Raw genomic sequence first — 24,008 nt, 5'->3', positions numbered from 1 at the left:
CGTAACTGTATAGCTTATAACTAAAAGTTGTATCACCGGGAACTGAAGCCAAAAGTGTCAACACAGCGTAAAGAAACAGAAAAGACTGATGAGTCAGAGCAGGAGAAAACTTATCGGGAGATCGGGAAATAAGGTATCGGGAGATACAAGTTCATCACACTTAAAATGCACCATGGTAGCAAGAAAAAGCAGAACCCTTGAAGAAGACAATGACAGTGACATTTCTTCCCTGTGAAAGATAGATGTAAACATTACTAGCGACGATCCCACATATTCATTTAGTGTATCCGGTGAATCTAATGAGTAATATTGGTAGAAATACCCTCTCATTATGAGATAACGTTTTGCCCTTACGTGTATAGAATATTTCGAGAACATTACTTTCATAGGTGGAGCTAGGAATTTTCTACTGGGGGCAGACCTTTTGATCGGTCTCGGAGGTCTTAGTAGGTGGCCATCTTATAGGTGGTATTTATATTTTTTGTCAAAAAGTCGGGGGGAAATGCCCCCCATAAGTCCGCCCATGCCTCGAACGTCCTCTACGGATGGCCGCCATGTTGGCTACGTACATGCTAGCGACTTACAATTTCCACAAGTGGTCTTTATTCGAGATTACCTTTCAAGCGAGGTACCACACGATGGGGGTTGCTATGTAAAATTTTTGAGTTACCCCCAGTAACCCCCTTTAGCCCCCCTTGTGAGGGATTCTCCTTCTCAGCATAATGTTGCCTTCTAAGTTCCTTGAAGGTTCCAAAAGGTTTCATGTTTCTATCTGCTATCGTTTCTTCAGGAGATGGACCTTACTGTTATTCGTGGAACGCACTGATATATCATCATAAAGGAAATACGAAAAACTTTTTGAAACAAAGAAAAATAACATACAACTTTACAAGTGGTGGCAAAGAAACCTAACGTAACCAGACTAAAGACAAAACACTTACACTCTAATGATTGTGGTTCAGTTGGCAAGGCGCTTGACCAGCAATCTGGAGGTTCTTGGATTGAATCCACGTCTGGCATCTTTTTAATTTACGTAAGGAATTTTGATGGTGATTGATCAGCAATGACACACGTTTTATTATATTCAGATATTTGGATATTCGGATGTTTCAATATTTGAAAAATCAAATCTTCAGGAATAACAATAGTAATAATAATAATAAATATTTCGTGAAAAGTAATATAATTAACGACATATTAATTTATCGATATATGATGGTTTCGTTTTAGGTTAATATATTCTGAGTCTGCTGTTTCACTTTTGAATGGAATTACGTTTCCCTGTGTTTTTTCTCTGTATATTTTTGTGAAAAAAAGTTAATGAGCAATAGAAAATACAACTGTTTTCAATTCGTATTGGTTTGGTTTAACAGCTTCAAAAAAAATCATTACGTTTAATGTCCAAGGATAATGCCTCTTTGGTTGAGGAAGACTATGATTGAAACAAGTGAATTATAGTGGGCGATTTGGTGGAATGAGAAAGTGGAAGTATCTCGACCAAATCCACAAGCACGTTGTTTCAGTCTCAATCTTACTTGCCTTGGGAACGAACCAGGTTATTCACCCATCAGATAGTTCAGTAGGAGGGGTCTCAGTTTCGATTCGCGGTGGGAGAGCCTTTGGAATATTAAATTTCCTCGATGTATCGCTGTTCGTGTCCCTGTCGTTCAAGGTTACTGGAAATAACTGTACACACCTGTTCACAAAAAGGTGGAAACTTTTTCAGAAACTAAGTCTGAAATGTGAGCCTAGATCCGTCACAATTCCCGATGATCTATACACAGGGATTTTCATGTCCCCACCGTTCTTTACATAGACTCTAGTTTCAAACCGTACTATCATCCGAGCGATGTGAAAATTTGAAATCAAAATCAAACTACTTATTTTTGAGATTAATAAAGATTTCAAACCTCATGCACAGTTCCAATATGCAAAATCAACCATTATCTTAAGTAGAAATTGCTGAAAACGACAGAAAATGGATATTTACTCCTCCAAGTAGGAACCTGTGCTGGAGCGATTCCATTATCAATATTATAACACAATCTCTTGTAAGTTGCGTCTGTGGTCAAGCGGGTTTAATACTGAAACCGACATATTTGAAACGAATGGCGACGGTTCTAGTCTCCGTGCGTAAAGTCAGAGTTTTCTTCCTATTTTTTTAAAAAAAATTTGAGAACTTTTTAAAAAATATAAATTTTTACTGTGAAGTGATTGGAAACACATAATCCGACAAAATATCACTTTACAAATCCCTGTCACATTTACTAACTGGACATGTCCATAATTCATATACGAAAACGCCAGAAATGAGAAATGTTAACACAGATGAATACCTAAAACCAAACGTCCAAAATGAAAAGTATTCATATATATATATATATATATATATATATATATATATATATATATATATATATATATTTCGGGGGGTGTTGCTAACTGCATTCTTGGAAATTTGAACATTCTAAAAGATATTTCATTCACTTTAGAATATTTTATTTGAATAAACATAGAATTCCGGGGTGGGTGGAATCAAACCCTGAAGTCCCCTAAAATACACATCTCTCTCTCTCTCTCTCTCTCTCTATATATATATATATATATATATATATATATATATATATATATATATATATATATATATATATATATATGCTTGTATTTTTTGCATTACAAAAACTTAGGGTACGTCATAATCTCTATTCTTGTACAGCAATTTGAACAAGTATTTAGAAAATATGCAGTGCTTAAAATCGGATTAAATCGCGATGCCAGTAATCTGTAATATCTAACAGCTTTATTCATTTACATTGAATGTGTACTTATTTTATACTGCATAGCATGAATATTAGTTGCTACATAAGAAACAATTATCTATAACTGAATTTAAGTAGGAAATCAATATAGTTATTATAAGAAGAAGCTTGTGAAAATTAAGTTTATAAAAATGGTTGTATTTCAAATAGATGTTGCGTAATGGTGTAATTGGTTACCGCACAAGCTTTGGAATACTGGGCTTTTCAAACTGTCCATTCTTAGGGATGCGAAGAGTCGAGTCGAGACAGAATGTTCCTGACAAAATTTGAGTCGAGACCCATTGAAATGTTATCCAATAGAAAAATATACAGTTTTCGAGTCGAGACATCACTTTTACAGCATATTAGCGAGACAAAACGGCCTCAAACCTTGCCTCGTGCCCATCCCTATCCTCCTACCTACAAAAAATCAATTTTGAATGCGATTTTTCAATTTCTTTTAACGAGAATTGTAATCTACGAAGCAGTTTAAAGTAAGATATTGGCTTGAACTGCTTTATTATCCACTTAACGGTACTGAATTTATATATAAGTTTTGCATAAATATTTATTATTCTTTGAATTTAAACACTGAAGAATATATATTAACACACAATGAGGAAGAACTCAATGCTCGTAGTAATTAACAAATCGGTTGCATGTTTATTTAAAATTAACTTTCTTTAAATCTAAATCTGCATTATTAGAAAGAAAGGAGGGGACCGTTTTATTAATTTGGACATATTATAATAGATTGGTGAATGTGTATTTAATCGCTCAGAATATATGAAACATAATGGAATGGCATGGGGAACCGAACTTGAAGCAGGATAGGATGTGTAAATGAAAAATGAAAGAAATCAATGGTTAACAGCAGTAGTCACTACTTACAGAGACGAGTGAAATCTATCTCCTCCCCGAAAAAGTTCAAAACAATTCTGAAAAATAAGGCCAACACATTTTCTTCGTTTCCTGACAAAATTTTGCATATTTTTCATATTTTGCATATTTTTCATCTATACCGCTCCAATATAGTTAGCTAACAAACCAAGTACGATCGACTGACTGGACGTCACGTGACTGAAATTTATATAGGAAGTTTCGATACAGCGTTCACGTGACGCAGATGTAGTGTTGAAGCATATGATAGGTCCTATTTCGTAATGGATTTTAGGTAAGTAGGATTTTTGATACGTATCAGAAAGCACTTTAACTCCATACTAAAGGCGTGTCGTATGATTTATTCAAATCGTCGGGTATTCGGATAACCATGATCCCAATTCGTTTTGGTTTACTGCTCACAAATTTAACTTAAATTTAATAAATTCTTACGTTTCCACGGAAACACAAACTGTTGGAATGCTCATTTTATTATGGGTGTATTGTATAATTCTGCAAGTAATAAAAATTTTCGAGTTCGTGAGAAAAATATTAAAGGCCTACACGTCAATTGCAATTTGAAGGCAATAAGTAATGTGATTATGTTTGTCGGAAAGTAGTACGATATTTATAGCAAATTATAACGATTATAAATCAAATATGTCGCGGAGTGTCGTAATGGCGTATTGGAAAACTTCTAGCTTTGCACGCAACACTCCCACGTTCGAGTTTCTATTGTCTTATCCTTTTTGCAATTGAGTGGTGATATTTCACTTGGGTTACTGTGATGCACATTTCTCTCTCATGAGATTTAATGGAGACATGAATTAGGAATTACGGTCACCGAAAGTGCTTTTTTGAGAAACGTGACGTACCCTAAGTTGTGAATATACAGACCTTTATTCACATAATACTTAATGTAAAATAAAACCTTACAGATTTACGTCCCACGATTATGCCGAGTAGGCTAAGAGAGACAGTAATGATGAAAATAATGAAACGATGGAATGAAAGGTGTGAGAGTAGAAATAAGAACCCCAAGAAAACACAACACACCGTGTTTTTCTACTACGGAGACCCCTGGCGCGAGATGGGATCGAACTAAAAACAACACTTACAAGAGGTGATTCCTCTATCATTGTGGTATAGCGACCCGCAACACTTAATGTAAAACAGCTATTGTTTAAGCACATTGCATAACTACAGTGAATACGTTCAATACTATAGTATGTAAGTAAATCTAATGTGTTTACACACGTATCTAGAAAGAACCGAAATTATTTTGCAAATCCAGAGTGGGGGCAACTTTGACCCCCGCAGTGGGAACACATGGTCCCACTTTCCCCCTTTATTTGTGCTAATTTCATATGCATGTCTAAGCTATTCAAGTGTTGTTGCTTCAGAGATTATTATTATTGATCATCATATTAACCGAACACTAATTTGGAGCACTTTGTGGTATTTGTTATAAACGTGCCCCCTCGGAAGTTGTGGATTTTTAACCCATTTGTCTCGGAACTATTCTCAAGAGAGAAGGTGCAACGAAATCTTACCTCAATTCTTATAAATATTTTTGCAAAGTTTGAGTGGAGATCTTTGTAACTTAAAAATTGAGGTTCCCCTCCTGGGCCACGGGTGATAATCCCTTCACGTATTTTGGCGAAGTTTTTTCAACATTTATCATTATCCTTTTCACCACCTAAAAGAGTTTATGTAAATTGTTAACGAGATTTCTCACCTTCTCTTATGAATTTCACTCTGATTTGCATGTCTCATACATAGAAAAATTTGATTTCGAAGGGTTGTGACTAAACGTTCATTTGGGGGGAGCCCAGGGATTCACCAATAGATAAATTTTGAATAAAACCGCAATCTTAGGGTAAAGACATACTTAAGGGACCTTCCGATGTCGAGGTTAAAGTAGTGTTCGCTACGTCGATGTCTGGGACTAAATGGATCTGGGGTGCACATAATGAGGAGGTTGCATCCCCGCTGTAAATCCTCAGTTTGAGGAGAAATATTACTGTAACATGTCTGAAATTATTGCTTAAAACTCACTGCAAAACAACATATTGTAATTAAAGGACCAAGCAGTTTATACATAAGGATTGACGCTAGACGAGTCATGTGAAATGCTAAAATTCCTTCTTGTTTCGCAAAAATATCTGCGTCTCATCTCTTGTCCATCTCTGTCAATAAATAAAAGACTTTTCCTTTTTCCAATTTTCTGTGAAGAAATGACCTCATTCAGCACTGAGGCCGGAAATCATTTACCAGTAAAATAAAAATTAAAGAAAAACAGGTATGTCTTCAGGATTCGGTTTGGAGGCGGTATTACTCTAGCAGATGAAGTTTCGTCACAGCAATTCCATTATCCTACATTTTCTACTTATTGATATGTGCCTGTCTTTACGGGTATTGCTTTACCTGGTATCAGTAACGATTTTAGAAGAAAACATTTTTTAATAATCTCGGAATTGGGGGAGAGGAGTGGAGTTTTTAAACATTTGTATAATTAACAGTAGCTTTTTTCTTTAGAAATCCCCCAATTTACGGACTTCAGCCCAAACGCCCCCTTCCTGTAAACGCTACTGCTTTAACAATAAGCTACAGTATAATTCCCAAATAAATATGAATAGCCTACCTGACATTCACATTTCAATTGCTATTTTCTTTCATTTTCTATTTAAAACGTGTCTATTATGAGGTTGTTTGTGTTTCATATCCAATATTGCTGGAACATTCCTCACTAGTTCTAATAATTAGTGTGAGTATACACATGCAGAATCCTCTGCAGACGAAATTTTAAACAAATGAAGATCTTATTCCAAGAAGCGCTTCAGGGAGAACTAAAGAGAACATGACACACAGCGACATTCCGCTGAACATTGATGTAAAAAAATACGCAGTTGCTTACAGTCGCGACCACTAATTGACCCTCACGGTCGTCCTCTAGGTCGCGATGTTGTATACATCTTTGGCATGAGCATACCCATTTGATCCATGTGTTTGTAGCAGTATCGAGGGTGCGACCGCGACTTAAACCTCGACTTCGATCACGAGGTCTCTTCGGTATCTATGATTCACCCTTAGGTCTTATTTCAACAACTTATGCAAATGTCAGAGTTTCCATATTTCTTGGCTACACCACTGCTTGGTAGCATACATCTTCCTAAACACCATCAGTCGCTGTACACTTCCACGTTCAGCCATAATTTTATTATTTCAAGCCAAAGATAATACATTCGTTCTCCTTCGCATTTTGCGTTCTTAGGATTAAAATTACGTTGTAATTAAACGTGCGATTTTGCCGTGTTCAATGTACATTTCTGTCCCCTTGTCCGCAAAACATATCATGGACGAAACTTGCGAGTATGGTCCTTTCGGTTTCAAATAAAAAAATGAATTTGGATGTTTTCTGCAAGACTATTGGCGAGATATAAAATTCCATATTCAGTATTTCTTTTTACTTGGTACTGGAATTAATAGAATTGGATACTGGAATTGTTTCCTGTAAGTATAATTGTGCAGAACAGCCATGGATAAATGTTTTGTGCTGCTATATATAAATGGTACAGAAATTAAGTTCGTGACAGGGAAAGAACAACTAGAGCCGAGGAATTTCTTTTGCTATCCCCATTACAAAAACGTTTTGTAAGAAACAAACGTTCTGTGTCTGGTGTACGACTGCCTATCGTCCGGTGTGGCTTCGTGGATGAGTGAGTAGAGTCGTTACTTGATAATCATGAATTTCATGGATCGAGTCCTGTTCAGGACTGCCGATTTTTTCATTCTTTGTTTCTCATTTTTGAAGATGTTTTTCCCCCTTCGTAATCATCAAATGCTCTGAACTGAGTTATCCACTTGAATTCAACAATTAGTTGTGGGATGCTCTCAGTTTCGGGTGAGCCTTTATATGTCTACTTACCAAATCAAACTTTTCGACAAAATGTGGATGCTATCCGATCATTTTATCTCAAATTCTAAATTTGCGCATGTGACTGTATCTCTCTTTCATCATATTTGAATCTCTTGTTCTCCATTGTCATCAGCTATGACATAAGATGACTTGAGAGCAAGGATGGAAATCATAAAAGTGCTATACCAATGGGCTCACTCTCACTAAGCATTTGATTAAATGTATGTGTTTTCACACTGAAGGAGGGGGTATCCGCTCTTCCTACCCTCCTGAAGTGACAGAATATTTATTCACACTCTGCAAAGTAATTTTAGATCAAACGACTGAAAGAGTGTTTATTCCAAGAGCAAGAGGATTGGACTTTAATTTTTTTATTTATCTTCACGAATAGGACAAATATAAAGTAATATGTTTGCCCTAAGAACTACGTTTGAGTTTCACCTCATTGTGGAGAAATGATGATGTAGACGATAGAGGGGGATTTCACCCAAGTGTACGGTAATTTTCAGTGACTGGCGATTATGCCACCCGCCCTCTTTTAAAGTAAATTGGGATGCAATACTTCCCGGCAAATGCTTCGGACTCAACTGGTGGAGCACTTAAGCCGTAAATCTCCATACAGAAATGCCCCTTATTGTACCAGTGATTATACATAAATTATCACGATAAGACTCCCATTTGTTTATAAAGAAGCTATTTTGCAATAAATGGCAAATAGAATTATACCTAATTACGAACAACAATACATATCATTTAGCAAAAAAACTTGGAACTATCTAATTTAAATTTATAGGTTCGTTTAGATTTATGGCCTTGTCAAATTATCATCCAACTCAAAGAGAGAACAAATGACTCACAAAGAACATTTCTATCCTGGCGACAATTGAAACTTGGAAGAAAGGTGTTTACCCGTGTGATTATGATAGTGACTGGGATACGTTTACACAGAGAGAATTACCAAGGAAGTATTCTTCAACAAGCTTAGCAACACACATATAAGTGATGAGGACTATCAAGTTGCAAAGAACCTATGGGATACATTTAAAGTCTTACATTATGTACCCAGATGCCAATAACCTCTAAGGCTGTTCTATGAATCAATATATCCCGTATAGGGGATTTAGATGGTTAAGCGAAGACGACATAACAGACAGATTTCACAATTATATCTGCTAATTTTTATGCTGGTTATATATTAGAAGTAGATCTTAAGTATCCAAAAGAAATACAGGACTATCACAAATACTAATCATTAACTGTTCAAAATATGTGCCTACCTGGTTCAAAACAATCAAAACTATTAAAAACCTATATGCTAAAGAAAAAATGTGATTTACTATCGAAACATAAACCAATGTCTATCACGTGGATTAAAACTTAAGAAAATACATAGAGTAATAGAGTTTGAACAGTAGATTGACTAATACCACCTCAAAGATTTACATAGATTTAAACGCAGATGTTCACTAAAGCAACAAGTTATTTTGGAAAAGACATTCTACAAGCTCATGAACAATTCAGTAATCGGAAAAATAATGTAAAATATTAGAAAGAGATGTAAACCTATAAAACTTAAAATTCACCCAATAAGATTAGAAAAACTACTTGCTAAACCGAATTGTAAAGATATAATTATTTATACAGTGAATTTATGTGCCATAATAATGAATAAAGCCAAAGTGAAAAAAAAATGAAATGAGATCTTTGTATTTTACGTACCTCGCTTATGCCGGTTAGGCTAAAGGAGACGGTGATTATGAGAAATGAATGAAAGGGGGAATGAAGAAAGTGGGAGGAAACGGGAGAGCCATGAGAAAACCCACGCACACGGTGTTTGATCACCACAAAGTTCACTTGGCAGGGGCTGGGATCGAACCTGGGACCCCAAGCACCAGAAGTGAACGCTCTACCACTGAGCCACCTTGGCCCTAAAACCAAATTTAATTTCAATAAACCTATATATGCTGGAATGGGTATCTTAGATATATCAAAGTATTTAATATATGACTTCCTTTATAATGTGATGAAGGAAATAACCAAGACAAAGTGGAAGTATGTTATACAGATACTGATAGATATATATATATATACCATATTCAAACAGAAGATGCGTAGGAGAACATGAAAAATTATATTGATTACCTCGACACAAGTGATTGCCCTAAAGATAACAAATACAAGATACCCCAAATCAATAACAAAATACTTGATAAGATGCAAGACGAGGTTAAAGGTACCATTATAGAATGGCTTGCAGGTTTAAGATTTCAGGTGTACTCAATAAAAGGACCTCAAATGGACCTAATTGGCAAAGGCTTTAATGGTAAATTCGATTAGGTAAAGTGTTGTAAGAAAGCCAAAGGAGTAAATAAAAGTTTTGTGTACAAACAATTTACATTTGATGAGTATAAAGACTGTTTGTTCAATCAAATGGACCACTATAAGAAGATAAATTTGATAAGAAGTTATATTCATGATATACATAGCACATAAATAAATTAGTTTCAGTAGTGTAGATGATAAGATATGTGTTTTAAGTGATGGAATACATACCCTGCCATTGTGACATTATAAGATAGAAGAGTTCTAGATATAAGTTAGCTATAGGTTACTTGCAGGGTTAAATATAAGTTAGTTGTAGTATTAGATATATAAGTATACTTTATGGATGTAACTTTTAAGTACTGTGAATTTTTATAACTAAGTACTGCGATAAATAACATTTGCTAGTGGCGGATCCAGTACGTATAGGCAGTCAGGAGTAGTGGGCGGGGAGTGGCCCATAACTTAGGTTTCGATACGATTGGGAGAAAATGTCAGAACCGTCTGTCTAGCTGTTTGCTTTAGTTTTCTTCAACCTCAAATTATTGCAGTGACCACGGAAGTATTTGCATTGTAGCAATATAGGAAAACAGTCAAGAACTATATAATATGATTCTTGGTGTTTCATTACAGCGCTTATTTTTGTGTGTGAGGTCCCTGGTTCGATCCCCGGTCAAGTAGTGGACAACACTGTGTATGTGTTTTCTCGGAGTACTACCGCTTCTTCCCATATTATTATTCTACTAATGATTCCATTATCAATCACTTGCCTTTATCATCGTCTCGTTTTGTTTACTAAGACGTAATTCTGGCACATTAAATTGAAATATTATGTTTCATTTCAAATACGATTCTTAAGATAAGAATAATTTAAGCAATAGTCTGTTGTAACCACTTGCTAATACTTACATTAAAGAGAAGAATCCTTGTAAAGTGTGCAGTGGATAATTATGTTTTAAAAAGCATTAAGAGTGTTTTAACCTTTTGACATTTGCGCCAAATTTAATATCGTAACTACTCGCGCGTTTGCTTTTTTCCTACATTGACATTTTGAGATACAAACAATATATTTAGTAACATTTATTTGAAGTAATGCATGCAATTGTTGAGTAAATTACTAGAAACTTTGGAATTGCTGCTATTGCTGTCAAAATGTCTTGATCCGTGGCAAAATTGGGAACTAAAGCTCAACCCATCGCACACCCACGCGTTGAGCTCATAAGGGTTCAACTCTTGCTAAACGAGAGAGCCTTGTGGAATGGGAGTGGATTCCTTAGTCGATAGCAGCGCTTGGAACAGAAGACTAGGTGTCAAGTCAGTGTGGTATATCAATAGCTTGTCAATATCTCTTCTCTGACTTCGAGTTTTGAAATCATCGAATCTATTGCTCTGAGTAGCAGTAAAAAGCTCGTGTAACTCATTGCTCCTATTACGATTGGAATTCCTGTTTCGTCACATGCCCACTATGATCTTACATCATCAAGTGATCCCTTCTTCTTGGCAATCAAATAAAGACGTCGAAATAAACCCATTAATTCCGCTCTTGAAGTTGCTGCATAGTTCCAGTGCGTTCTTCCTCGAAACTTGTTCGTAATTTGTCCAAATACTTTCACAATTTCATCAATCACGGCAATATATATATATATATATATATATATATATATATATATATATATATATATATATATATATATATATATATATATATATATATATATTTAAAAAGCATCAATTTACTCAGTGATATCCTTAGCAGTATGTTTCGGTCGTAGTATCTCTTTCACAATGTTTTTTACATTTTGTCTTTGCCGATGCTGCCAGTTACTTCTTCCATGTTCTTTTTCTGTCTTTCCCAATGAAACAATCTTCACTAATTTCACTGTAACTGTAACTAACATCCATATCGTTTGCATCTAGACTGTTCTTATCTGCTTCACTATCATGATCAAAATCATCTTCATTCACTTTTTCATTACTTAAATCCGCATCACTTTTAGCAGCCACTAATTTTCGATAGTTAGCATCAGACTCATCATATTGTCAAGCCACTTCTGTATCTCACTTGTATTCAAGAAGGTAAACTTTGCTGAGAAAACAAAACTTCGCTCCAAAATAGTAATTATTACATGACCGATCGTGCGCTGGAAAATGTCAAACTCCATAGAAATATATGATTGTTACATTTATCACGGAACTACTCGCGCGTTTGAAAAAAGCAAACACAGACGAAACTTTTTCCTAAACCTGTACTGGAAGCTACTACAATTGCAGCACGTCAGCGAGATTTTAGGCGGAAGAGGGGGTGGAACCACTTGAGGAATAGCAGTGAGTGTGAATCCTCTAATGCAATCGTTCGTAAAAATCATAGTTTTTATTCACCTATTTGCTTTTTTTCCAACAGCGCGAGTGACAAAATGTTAATGCAGAAAGTTCTATATTTGCATACGTACTTTAATATGGACTTTCCACATGTTCAATATGAATGCTGACAAGTACTCAAACTTTATAATAAGAGTTGAAGAAATGTATAGGCTCCGTGAACTTCAGCGAAATTTTCAAAATAAAGGAATGCAATATTCCTAGCTATAATATAGTAACTTATTCTCAAGGTTTATGTGATTTGTTTTTAATGTGATTTGATGCAGTAGTTAGAATCTTACTATTTCTAGTCTAACAATATAATAATATAACTGTGTTGTTATATATATATTTCTGGTGTTATATATATTTAATATTTGTAATGATTGAACATTGCTGATCATTTTAATGTAATTTTAACTAGGACAATAGATCTTATCAAGATTTAATTTTATAGTATTCTACTTGCTTTCACTATGCACTAAATGTATTTGTAGTTCACAGTAAATAAATACAATATGAAAGGATTCTCTGAAGCTCACGCCAAAACCTTCGTTTCTGTAGGCATGACGTATGTAGTTCATTTCTGCATTGCTTGAAGCGTTAGATCTCCTTAACTAAGGAAAATTTTTCTGAGAATTTTGTTATATATATTATACTAAATATTAGTTCTACACGATGGTATCATTAAATTAAAACTTTTGATCAGAAAGGCAATGTCCATTTGCTAAGTGTTATAGTTTCCTTGACATTTCATATGTACTTTCGAAGACTTATTTCAGGCTCCTGTCTTCATCGGAAGACCATATAATATATACAATGCATATTGATTATTCTAATTTTTTTCTTAAAATTGGCTGGATTTAGAAGGTTCACTAAGAACATATTTAAAAATTGGACTCAGTTTGCGTATTGTCATCTGTTCTTTGTTCATAAGATTTTGTAGAAATAACATTTCTCTTTTTTTTTGCCAAAAGAAACTTCTCACTACTTATGCTAAATGGGACACAAATTTGGTAATGGTCAGGGCCATTATATAGCACACTAAGAAGGAAGAGCTAGATAGCTTTTTGTATAACTTACTTTCATAGTTTCTAAGTACATGAATAATATTATCAAATACGATATACCTCAACGAGGTACATATAAACAAAAGCTCTTAATAGTTTTAGGAGAAGCTGAAGTTGGAGTGTCAGCAATCCTTGGTCACTCCTTATCTGCAGGACTAGTCATGCTAATTTATTTGCAAAAAGTTGTATCACAAAAATAGCTTTAAGGTAATATGATCTGAGTTTATTTATAAAACTTAACGTAAAAGTATATCAATACAAGTATTGTATCGTCTTCCATTAACTGACATAACTACTCTTCCAATTGTGAGGACAGATACGTTCTGCTCATGTATATTGCCCTCGTACTACTCACGTAGCTAGGATGAAATCTTAGCTCACTGTGACTACTTCGTGCCATCCTAAAATTTTTAGATGTTTCTGAAGATAAATACATGTTGAAAATATAAGCAGTTAGAAATGAAAAACTATCCCAATTACCCTCAACCAATTATTTCCTTCACCTTTCTTATAGACTTACGTTGATTTTCAGTTTAACGTCCCGTTCAGCATTGAGGCTGTATGGAACTAGTGATTAACGTGGAATCCGAACCACATGAGCTACCTCCGGGAATCGAACCCAGATCACCCACGCTAAAGACGCGTGCGCTAACCTCTTAACCACGAAGTGGTTCCCCTGTATGATTGTTCTGTCTACGGAACTGTATAATACTAAATTAGTAGTAAATGAAACAAATATAATAAAATTAAGCTTCTTCTCGTAAACTGAGTTTAAAATGTTTTACATTTTTTTACTAGAAAGGTAAATTTGAGTTTCAGTATAGAGTACATTGAAACTGACTTGAAAATAATTGTAGTACAAACAAAGTTGTTCTATTTGTAAATTTCACATAACGACATACCTGTGTGGTTCATTCTTGCATTAGTCAATTACTTTTTTTAAAAAAAATGCTAATATCAATTATATGTATTGTTATAGTAGTGAGTAAACCTACCATAAGAAAGACTACTTTCATTTTCTATTTTAATAACTACATTGTTAAAATATTTTCATTTGTGCTAATTTTCTCATGGAATACAGTGTTATGCTTGGCAATTCTCATTCAAAAGTTTGCTCTGCGAAAATAGCAGTAGTGTGTTTTTCATAAAGTTTCCATAAATGAAAATAAATTAATATATATTTACTTTGTATAAACCAATGATAATAGTGTTTATGTTAACTTTTTAGAATAATTTTATGGAGCAAATTTTATCCTCAAACTGTATTTTATATATTCTCCTCAAACTGTATATCTACAATCGCACTTCTAATTGAAAGTAAAAATTGAATTATGTCATAACTTTCATTTTGGGACCAGTTTTGCATTGAATATGTACGAGTGTATGACAAATACATGCGACTCAATGAGAATGATGCACTTTGTATATTTTTTACCTACCATCTCGTTTTTTCTAAAGTGATATATTGCACGGATAAGACAAATTTGTGCTCTTATCGAGAAGGATGAAAGAAATATTTACGTGTATGTGAACCCAGGTTCGATTCGCGGTCGGTGAAAACGAAATTGTAATTTCACAATTTTTCATTTTGATGAATTATCCATATATTTTAATTTCAGGAGCATAACCGTTGGACGTTCAACTAAAAACATTAATTCCAAATGCACTTGTTTACGTTACGTCGGATTAGAGTTATATTTATTAAATACCAGCGTTGGATATATACGGTAAACCTTATAAGGTAATTAGGATACAGGTCGTAAGTATTCAGGTCAAAAAGAAATTTTACTGTTAGAATTGAATTACTTCAAAAGAAAAATCTGATCCTGATCTGAACCTGATCAAGGATTGCTATAGTTGACAATGAATGGAAATAGTAGTTTATACTTCTGAGCCAACTCTGCATATAATCTGCCTTCGCTCTGTCCAGATTCATAATTCTTAGGGCTGTCAGAGCAATTCCTTCCGCAAGGATACCTAGCAAATGAATACATTCTCTAATATAATAAAGAGAGGGCATGTTAGCTCAGAGGTAAGACGCTCACATCTAGTGCGAGGGGTGCTGTTTCGATGACGAGCAACGCGAGTTTTTGCTGGACAACCTTGTGTCCGTGGTTTTCTCAGGGTTCTTCAATTTCCTCGCACATTCCCATTTTAACAACTACTTAATAGCCTCCCATAGAATTAGTCTGTTTTGTGTAGTCTAGACAGCATAACTGTGAGGTATAAAAGTAGAAAAGCAATTTTCCGAATTGAATAAAAGTACAAACCTTCCTCCCCCAGTGAGATTTCAAGCAGTGGCACGAAGGCAAACATTCCTCAGGAGATATGAAATTCTTTCCCTCGAACGATATTTCCAAAAATTCTAAGCGAGGGTTACTAGTTTGTTTATGTTGACTGCTTTCACCCCCTACACTTATATTTCAGCCTTCTCCGGGAGAAATCTACTGAAATAAGTTGTTCTCATTGTGTAGATAAAGTGCGTGTCGTTGTTGCACAAGGTCTTGGGTTTGATTTTCGGTAAGAGAGAGTCAAATACAATCCAGTAGTTCATATTCAACTTTTAACTGTAGGTCGTATTCTAAATAGACTCGCTCTGAAATACAACTTAAACAAAAATCAACAAATCTGACAAACAGCAAGATTTTAGAAAATTAACAATAGAATTTTGCAAAATTGAGAGTTATTTATATTTATAACCATAATGCTATGCTATAGGTTCTATATTTACTGTAGAACGGTGGGATCTCATGTGGTTCAGTTTCCATATTAGACTATAGTTCCAAGTCTGATATAGCCTCGGTGTTGAAAGATACGCTAAAATCTGATTCAAGCAATCAATCAGGTAATATATGATTTAAGAAAAAATCTGTGTAGGAGGTACAAAATATGAGGTCTGAAGACAACTGAATGTTATTTTCTGCAAGACGACATGCATCTTTAGCCATAATACATTGATAATTTGTTCATATTTCCTAAAACTATGTTTATGACCATAATATGTATACTGATCTATTGTAAATTTCCACAGAAATATGGGAAAACTATAAAGAAGAATAGAATTCCACCCGGCAGAACATCTATTAACCGATAGAGCGCAACTCCAAATCTAATATATGAAAAACTCTCAGTACGTTCCAGACAGCAAAACAATCCAATGGAGGTCCATTTCTTTAAAAATTTTATGACTTAACAAATATGTGATTAGCTTATTTAACCCTAGAACGCAGAACATGGGTCAAAAATGACCCAGCAGTAATTTATGTATAGATTATTGTCTGCAATATTTGTTGCACAGTAGTTTTTCTCCGTGACATCTTCTATTGGATTGTGTACTACATAAAAATAATGTATTTAAGTTCTTTGTTATGTATTTATTTTTTAAATTTCATTACATATATATTTGTATATGTAGTATACATAACATGTGTCATTTCTGACCCGCGGTACATTTTGTATCAGATTACTATTATATATTAGTATTAGTATATAATACTAATACTAATCTTTATAGTAATATTAGATTAGTTCTTTGCTATAACAAATTAGTATTTGTTTTACTAAAATGTTATTATATTTGTATTAGTATTACTACTACTACCTGTACCTTGAATTGGATTTTTTAGAAATATATACTCTGAACACACTAATCTTTATGATAGATCTTAGTAACAATTCCTTCTCTTGAGTTTTCTCAACTGTCTGAAACAATCTCGTGTACTAAAGTACAAGTATTTTTTGGTATTTTAAAGGTTCAATTACCCTTTGTTCATTGCAAAATAAACTTTCAGCTATTTTACGCAATATTTACAATCTGCAATACATTCTAAATATGTTCTATGTAACTTTTGTTTTACTCTTTCCTTGGCATATATAAGCATCTCTCAACACAGAATAATTTGTACTGATATACTGTGTAGTTGTTTTTGCCGACATCTGGCGGATAAATCTGTAACTTGTGTCATAACGGTGAAAATAACAAGGTCGGCGAATCAAATTGAAGTGTAAGGCAATGGCTTATTTAGAGTAGAAAGATATTCAAGCTATTCTTGATGAAAGTTACTGTGCTTTAGACAGTGGAGAGTTATGTGTCGGGTGATGCGGGAGAAGATAAGGAATACCACAGTGATGAAAGTGTTGGCATCTGTGATAGTAGTGTAATATATAAAGAAACCTAAGGACATGAAGATTTTGGTATTGTTCACAACCGTAAAGATTGCAGACAACACAAGAACTGCATGGAGTAATGTGCTACCCAGTCCGTCATAAACAAGAACCCACAAGATTTTTACAAAGAAAAAAAACGGGTCCAACATCGCGTGCCAAAATCAACACACAAAAAGAAGCTTTCGAATTGCTTTTTTGCCCGAAATCGTCAAAGAAATAAGAATGAGTACCAACATTGAGGGTCGCCGCGTTGCAAAAGAAAAGAAGCGGCAATGGAAAGGAGTAACAAAGGAAGAATAGTTTGCATTTTTTGGAATGTTACTTTTATCAGGTAAAGAACAGAGCTGTGATGTGGGAGTTCTTGATGTGTTTCTGGATTTTCTGTCAAACCCTATGTATTGAGCCCCAATGGGTGTCAAAAAACTTGAAGACATTGGAAGAATGTTAAGGTTTGATGACAAACACGAGTTACTCGTGAGTAGAGTGACAAAGTAGCTGCTATCAGATTTGTTTTGGAAAAGTTCATTCCAAACTGCCGATAACTTTTTATTGCTAATGAGTGCGTTACTGTGGACGAACAGTTAAATTAGTATCTTTTCGTGGCCGCTGTAAGTTCTTACAATACATGCCAAACTAACCAGGGAAATATAGTATCAAGATATTCTTTACTTGTGATTCCGCGACGTGTTATGCTATAGATCTGCACAGCACGCAACCCTGGAGAAAAAAGAAAGTGGGAACATCAGTAGTGAACAACTTGTGTAATCCGTTTACCAATTCTGGATTAAACATAACGGAGAATTTCTTTACAGATATTGAATTAGCACAGGAATTGTTGAATAATGGATTTAAGTTGTTGGAATATTTCGCCAAAACAAATAAAATATACCACCAATTTTGAAACCTAACAAGGATCGAAAAGCACGGTCATCTGTTTTCACATTCAATAATAATATTACACTCACAGGCTACGTACCTAAGGAGAACATGTGCGTCACTCTACTAAGCACAATACCCCATGATTTTCCGATTGACTCTTCCGATGATAATTCTCTACTATAAACCCGAAATAATTCTCTACTATAATAAGACAAAATCAGGGGTCGATAATATGGACAAAATAGTCAATACCTACACAGTCAAACGGTAAACTAGTAGACGTTATACGTAGGTCTATGGTTATTTGGTTCAATATGTTAGATTTTGGAGCTCTGAACGCCTACATTTTATTTGCTGCACTACACCCAAACTACTACAAGAACTTGACGTATCAGAGAAGATTTCTTACAGACGTTTGTGACTAACTTGTCAAACTATGCGTCATGATCAGATAGAATACACCTAGACTTGAAAAACATGTTCTGGTAGCTATGGAAAGGATTGGAGTCATCTTCGATGGAAAATGGTCCTCAACCAACAACGGCAAGTAAGAAGAGGAAGAGGTGTCAGAAATGTCAAACAAACAAAGGCAAAGTCTTCCAAAGTTTGCATAAAGTGTGAAAAATGTGTGTGTAGTGAACATTCAGTAGCATAAGTTGCTTGTAAAGACTAGAAATATTAAAAAGAATTGCCATCAATGTAAATACTTTGAAACTGTTTTAAAAAATATTTTAGGAATTGTTAATTGCTGGACATAAGAACTTCATCTTGATAACTACATTAGCCAAAAATATTTTTTTCTCTGTAACTGGACACAATACTTGCTAGTGATAGTCAAAACAATACATAACGCCTTGAAATAAAAAAATAAAATGGATTATAAATAAAGAACTCAACCAAAGAGACATTAAATTAATGAGAAAATATGAATAGGAATGTCTTAAACATACCAAATTCACTTATACAATCGAAATTGAGTATGGGTCAAGAAAGACCCATTTTATGGAAACTAAGGCACAATTCAGATCATGCGTTCAAGGGTTAAACACACACTTGAAATATATAAATATAATCACTTAGATGTCGGCCCGTGAGTAGGTAAAAACATACAGTGTTTGACCTTCTGTACACTTTCTTTCGAGGTCCCTTCGTGTGTCGCGATTTCTGATCATTATAAGTATTCCCAACTTCAAGAATGACGTAGTTTAACTCATAATTGCATTATATTAGGATTTGACTACTCTTAACCCGCTAGCTTTTTTAAAACGTTTGCTTTCAGATGATTTCCGTTAGTCGTTTAGAAGGTGTGTGGGACCTGCGTGTACAGTGGGCAACATGCATTTTTGAGATTCGAAAACAGTCAGATAGGCAGCCCAACTACGCCTGCTCCAGGATTAATTACGCCTGGTAGAGTAGTTAGAACAGCAGGATGAAGTTGTTCCTACCTCTAAAAAGAACAAATCGTAAAGAGTGTTTTTCCTCACCAGTGAGGCGAAACGCTGGCTGACGAAATGACAAAAAGGAGTTTTGGATATTTGTACTCACAGGCAAAAGCACAGTACTAGAAAAATAATATACATACACCAGAGGCGACGATGAGAACAGTCGGGGGACTTAAATAGTCTCTTAATTAACTCAAATGAGGGATTATATAAACAAGTCAACTTACTTCAAATGACTATACATATATGCATATCAAATAATATACGGATAGATTATTCGGTAAATGTGGTAGGTTAATTTAAGTAAACACAACGCCTTGCACTGAGTTTGAAACTATTAAGAATAGTGCTACCAGCAAACCAATAAAGTATGGATAGATCATTCGTGGGAATAACGCAGCCCCCAATGAAATTTCGGTAGTTTAGCAGGCCTGAGTTCATATATCCCTGCGCCACTGATTGATACGTATTACTAGTTCGAAAGAAGAACTTGTCCAAATTCATTATTCATTAGATGGCTTTTTAAAATGCTAAATATTGGGATCCAGTGATTTATTTGTAAATATTAAAAATGCAAAATTCGATAACACTGAAACAAGATGGAGACATGCGTACTTAGCGTAGTTCCCGTTAGGTTGTAAATAAAAGAAGCAAATAAATAGTTGCGTTGCCTAACTCACAAATTTTGTACCTCAAGAATTTATATGGCTCACTCTACAGGCACATGGTCCGCAAGTCGGTGCATGCTGACCTGTATGTGAATGTATGTATGTATATACTTTTTCACAGCACATTTTACAGGAAGAGTTATACTACGTATGTTATGTATATTAATATATTTCTTCTGTAAAGTGTTCTGACACAAACAAAATATGTCGGTGTCTGTGCACGAACATTCAAATAAGAGGCGCATTTCCCTTGATTACCATTGGCTTTGATGGATAACCACACTAAACAAACAGAGACAAGTATTCTCAAATTTCCCACCGCTAGTAGCTGCAAGACCAAAGGGTTTTAAACTGTTTTACTTTTGAATTTCTAAAAGCACGAAAGATTTCGAAAGAGGAATTTTCATTTATGTAATCGTTACGACATAAGGACAGTTAGATGAAGTTATTAGGATTATTTAACTCATATTTTCAATGTGATTCTTATACCTGCCTAACCAGGTATATAGACTTTTTCATGAAAGAATTGTCTAATTTCCTTAGAATATTTTGAATCGTCCTCTCATTGATATTTAACTAACTTCGAGTGGGAAAGCATAATTCACCAAACTATTTACTCGGAACTGTTCTCTGTGACTGGTTATGTCAAGAATAAGAGGGTCTTTCTAAGTTTTACGTCGTTACTGCACACAGGAATAGTTTTTTATTCACTCTATAAGCAGGCATTAACAACAAATTGAGCTATTGCTGTTTCTTGACTTTCGGGGTAGAGATTAACTAAGACGATGCTCAGTACTGTGACCAATGAAACAAAGCAAAAGATCTTATATACATTCCAGTACGGGCTTAGACAATGGTATACTCAACTTTCTGACTGAAACACAGAGGCAATGAACTCGTGCTTACCTCACAAAAATATTATCCTGCCTCCACTTGATAACATAAGGAAAAATTCAAAGTTACTTTCGAAAAGAGTAATTCCTTTTAAGGCAAAATAAGTATAGACGTGGTAGTCATTTAACAGATTCGTTCATCAAAAGATATGGAAAGGCAGGATTTACTGTTGAAGCATAAGGTGGCACCAGCTGACAAGGTCCACTGTATAAAAGTGAAAAACTTCCGAAGTGTACGGAATAATGGAAACGAATTCGTCTTTACCAGCACGTCTAAATTAAGAATTTAACATCTAATGGAACCGTCAAATATCAGTCTATTTTCAATGCGTAATCAGCGTAAACAATGATTTTAAACCATACGCCCAACCGCAGAAGTTTATTTAGTTACTATTGAGTTCTATGGTAGTATCATCGCCTTTCTTGTGCGAAATCATACCATCACTGCGGATCATTACATTATTAATGTCAATGAATTGCACACCAACCTGTTTGCTTGCAACCAGAAATGATGATCGACAGACGTAGTTCTAAGGTTAATTCATATTAACCTTATATTATTAAGTTCAATACACGATCTCAAAGTAGGGGAATATTTTATGATCTACAAAATAAAACACTCTTAAACCATCATATTCGCTTGAGATGACATTTCGACCACCGATTGTCACACCATTCGATGTTAAGATCACTTTACGTCACTAAAGACAGTAATGTGTAAACTGAGGTTTACTTCTTTGCATCACTGACTCAAGAGCTTATTGGTCACGGATTACAGTCTTTGCTAGAGTTATGTCAAAGGTGTGTATTTTTAGCCTGAGAATGCTGAGTATAGTAGCAGCCAGTTTGTTTTACTTTTGAAAGTGGCATATGTCAGTTAGTAGTTTCACTGGCACTATTACCATTTTGTTAGTATATCTTCGTGACACTGATTTCTTACTTCGACTAATTTGATTTTGTTTAATTATTTCTCACTTATGACAACATGACGTCATAACTTTATCGCTGAATCAACATCATTTAACCTAAACAGTGAATCGAACCCGAAACTATGCACTTTAACTGCATGGTCAGAGAAAAGGTACATGAGAGTTTTAAATCCGATTTGGTTACTAATATTGGGAATGCGTTTAATTAAAAAAAATAATATTGAAAAGAATACCCAAAGAAACAGAAAATGATAGTTTGATTTTTTTTTAGAAAAATGATACATTACTAATCTGTTCTCACTCTACAAAAGAAGGGTTTCTCCTGATCTTTTTGTAGTATTTAATGTCAGTATATTACTTCCAGTTTAGAAGATTATATGATTCTTGTTTAAATGTATGTTATTATTTCGAGCCAGTATTATCTAATGTACCTCAATTTACATGAATTATTTATGTAAAAGATAATTCTTCACTCCTTACAGAAACTAGTGATTACGATCTAACACCTGATTAAAAGGATTTACAAGGAAATAAACATTTTAACGTACTGAAAACTTATTTGTCTCATCTACAATAATTTCCCATCAGTTGATTTGATAACAGCCTTTCCTATTTCATTCATTATGCTATTACTGCACAAACGAATATCTTCAATTATGTTTAACGTTCTGTTTTCCTAGGTCCTTCTTCTTCGAAATGGAAGTCTGCGGTCATCGAAGAGGATAGAATAAAAGGAGCAAGTATATAAAAACTATTAACGATAATACAGCTTATGAGTTGATACGTAGATTAAAGGCAATATTTTACAAAATTAATTTCTTATTGTGTTCTTTTCAATTCTTATGGATATAAAAGTCTTAAGGTATCTTATTGCAAAATAAATGGAAAGTACAAGGTAACTCCTATGGGACAATAGGAACGGAATAGCGAACGGGACACAAACTGAATATAATGGAATAGTTTGCAGTCTTCGTATCTACTGGCACATCCACGAGAACTCTGGTCAAGAGAACTTCCCACTTTAATATATACAATGGGTCTTTCTACCAGTACCTTCTTGCTTCGAGCCTCAATAAAACCGTTTTTAGGTTTGTTTCCACTTTAATCTATATTATGAGCTTTATTATCAGTAGCGTGTTGCTTCGAGCTTCAATAAAAAGAGTTATTTTGGGTTTGTTTCTACATTTTTTAAGAAATCTGGATTACAGAAATCATATTTTTGGGACAAAATTCAGATACTAGGTTTGATTTAACATTTTACTGCCTTTCCTTCCTCCCTTACATCTTTGTTCTGCTTTGTTACTGGAAATATACGAACTTTAATTCGCTGTTATAACAATTTCTCCAAAGTACGACTGCGTATTAAAACTCAGTAAAGCTATTTTTGCATACACTTATACTGTTCTCATAATATTTGCAGTAACATTGTCATCGAACAAAGTGTAAGATAATCTACTGATATTAATCATTAACTTTAAGTAAAGGTGGTGAGAAAACTGTAATAAACGCAAAAAATCGTGAATGGTAGTATCTACGCAAGCTTTACTGACTATATGTTTGCAGTCAAGGAAACTTCATATTTTCGACGCATAGAAGTACTCATGTCCTCTGCGTAGATTTAGTATACACAGCAGATTAAATTATTACTTTTTTGAGGTATGTTTGATAATTGAATTCTTACTTT

The sequence above is a fragment of the Thermobia domestica genome, chromosome 1 (assembly GCF_964235325.1).
Source record: "Thermobia domestica chromosome 1, izTheDome1.hap1.1, whole genome shotgun sequence".
Taxonomy (NCBI): domain Eukaryota; kingdom Metazoa; phylum Arthropoda; class Insecta; order Zygentoma; family Lepismatidae; genus Thermobia; species Thermobia domestica.
This window is presented reverse-complemented; position numbering follows the sequence as displayed.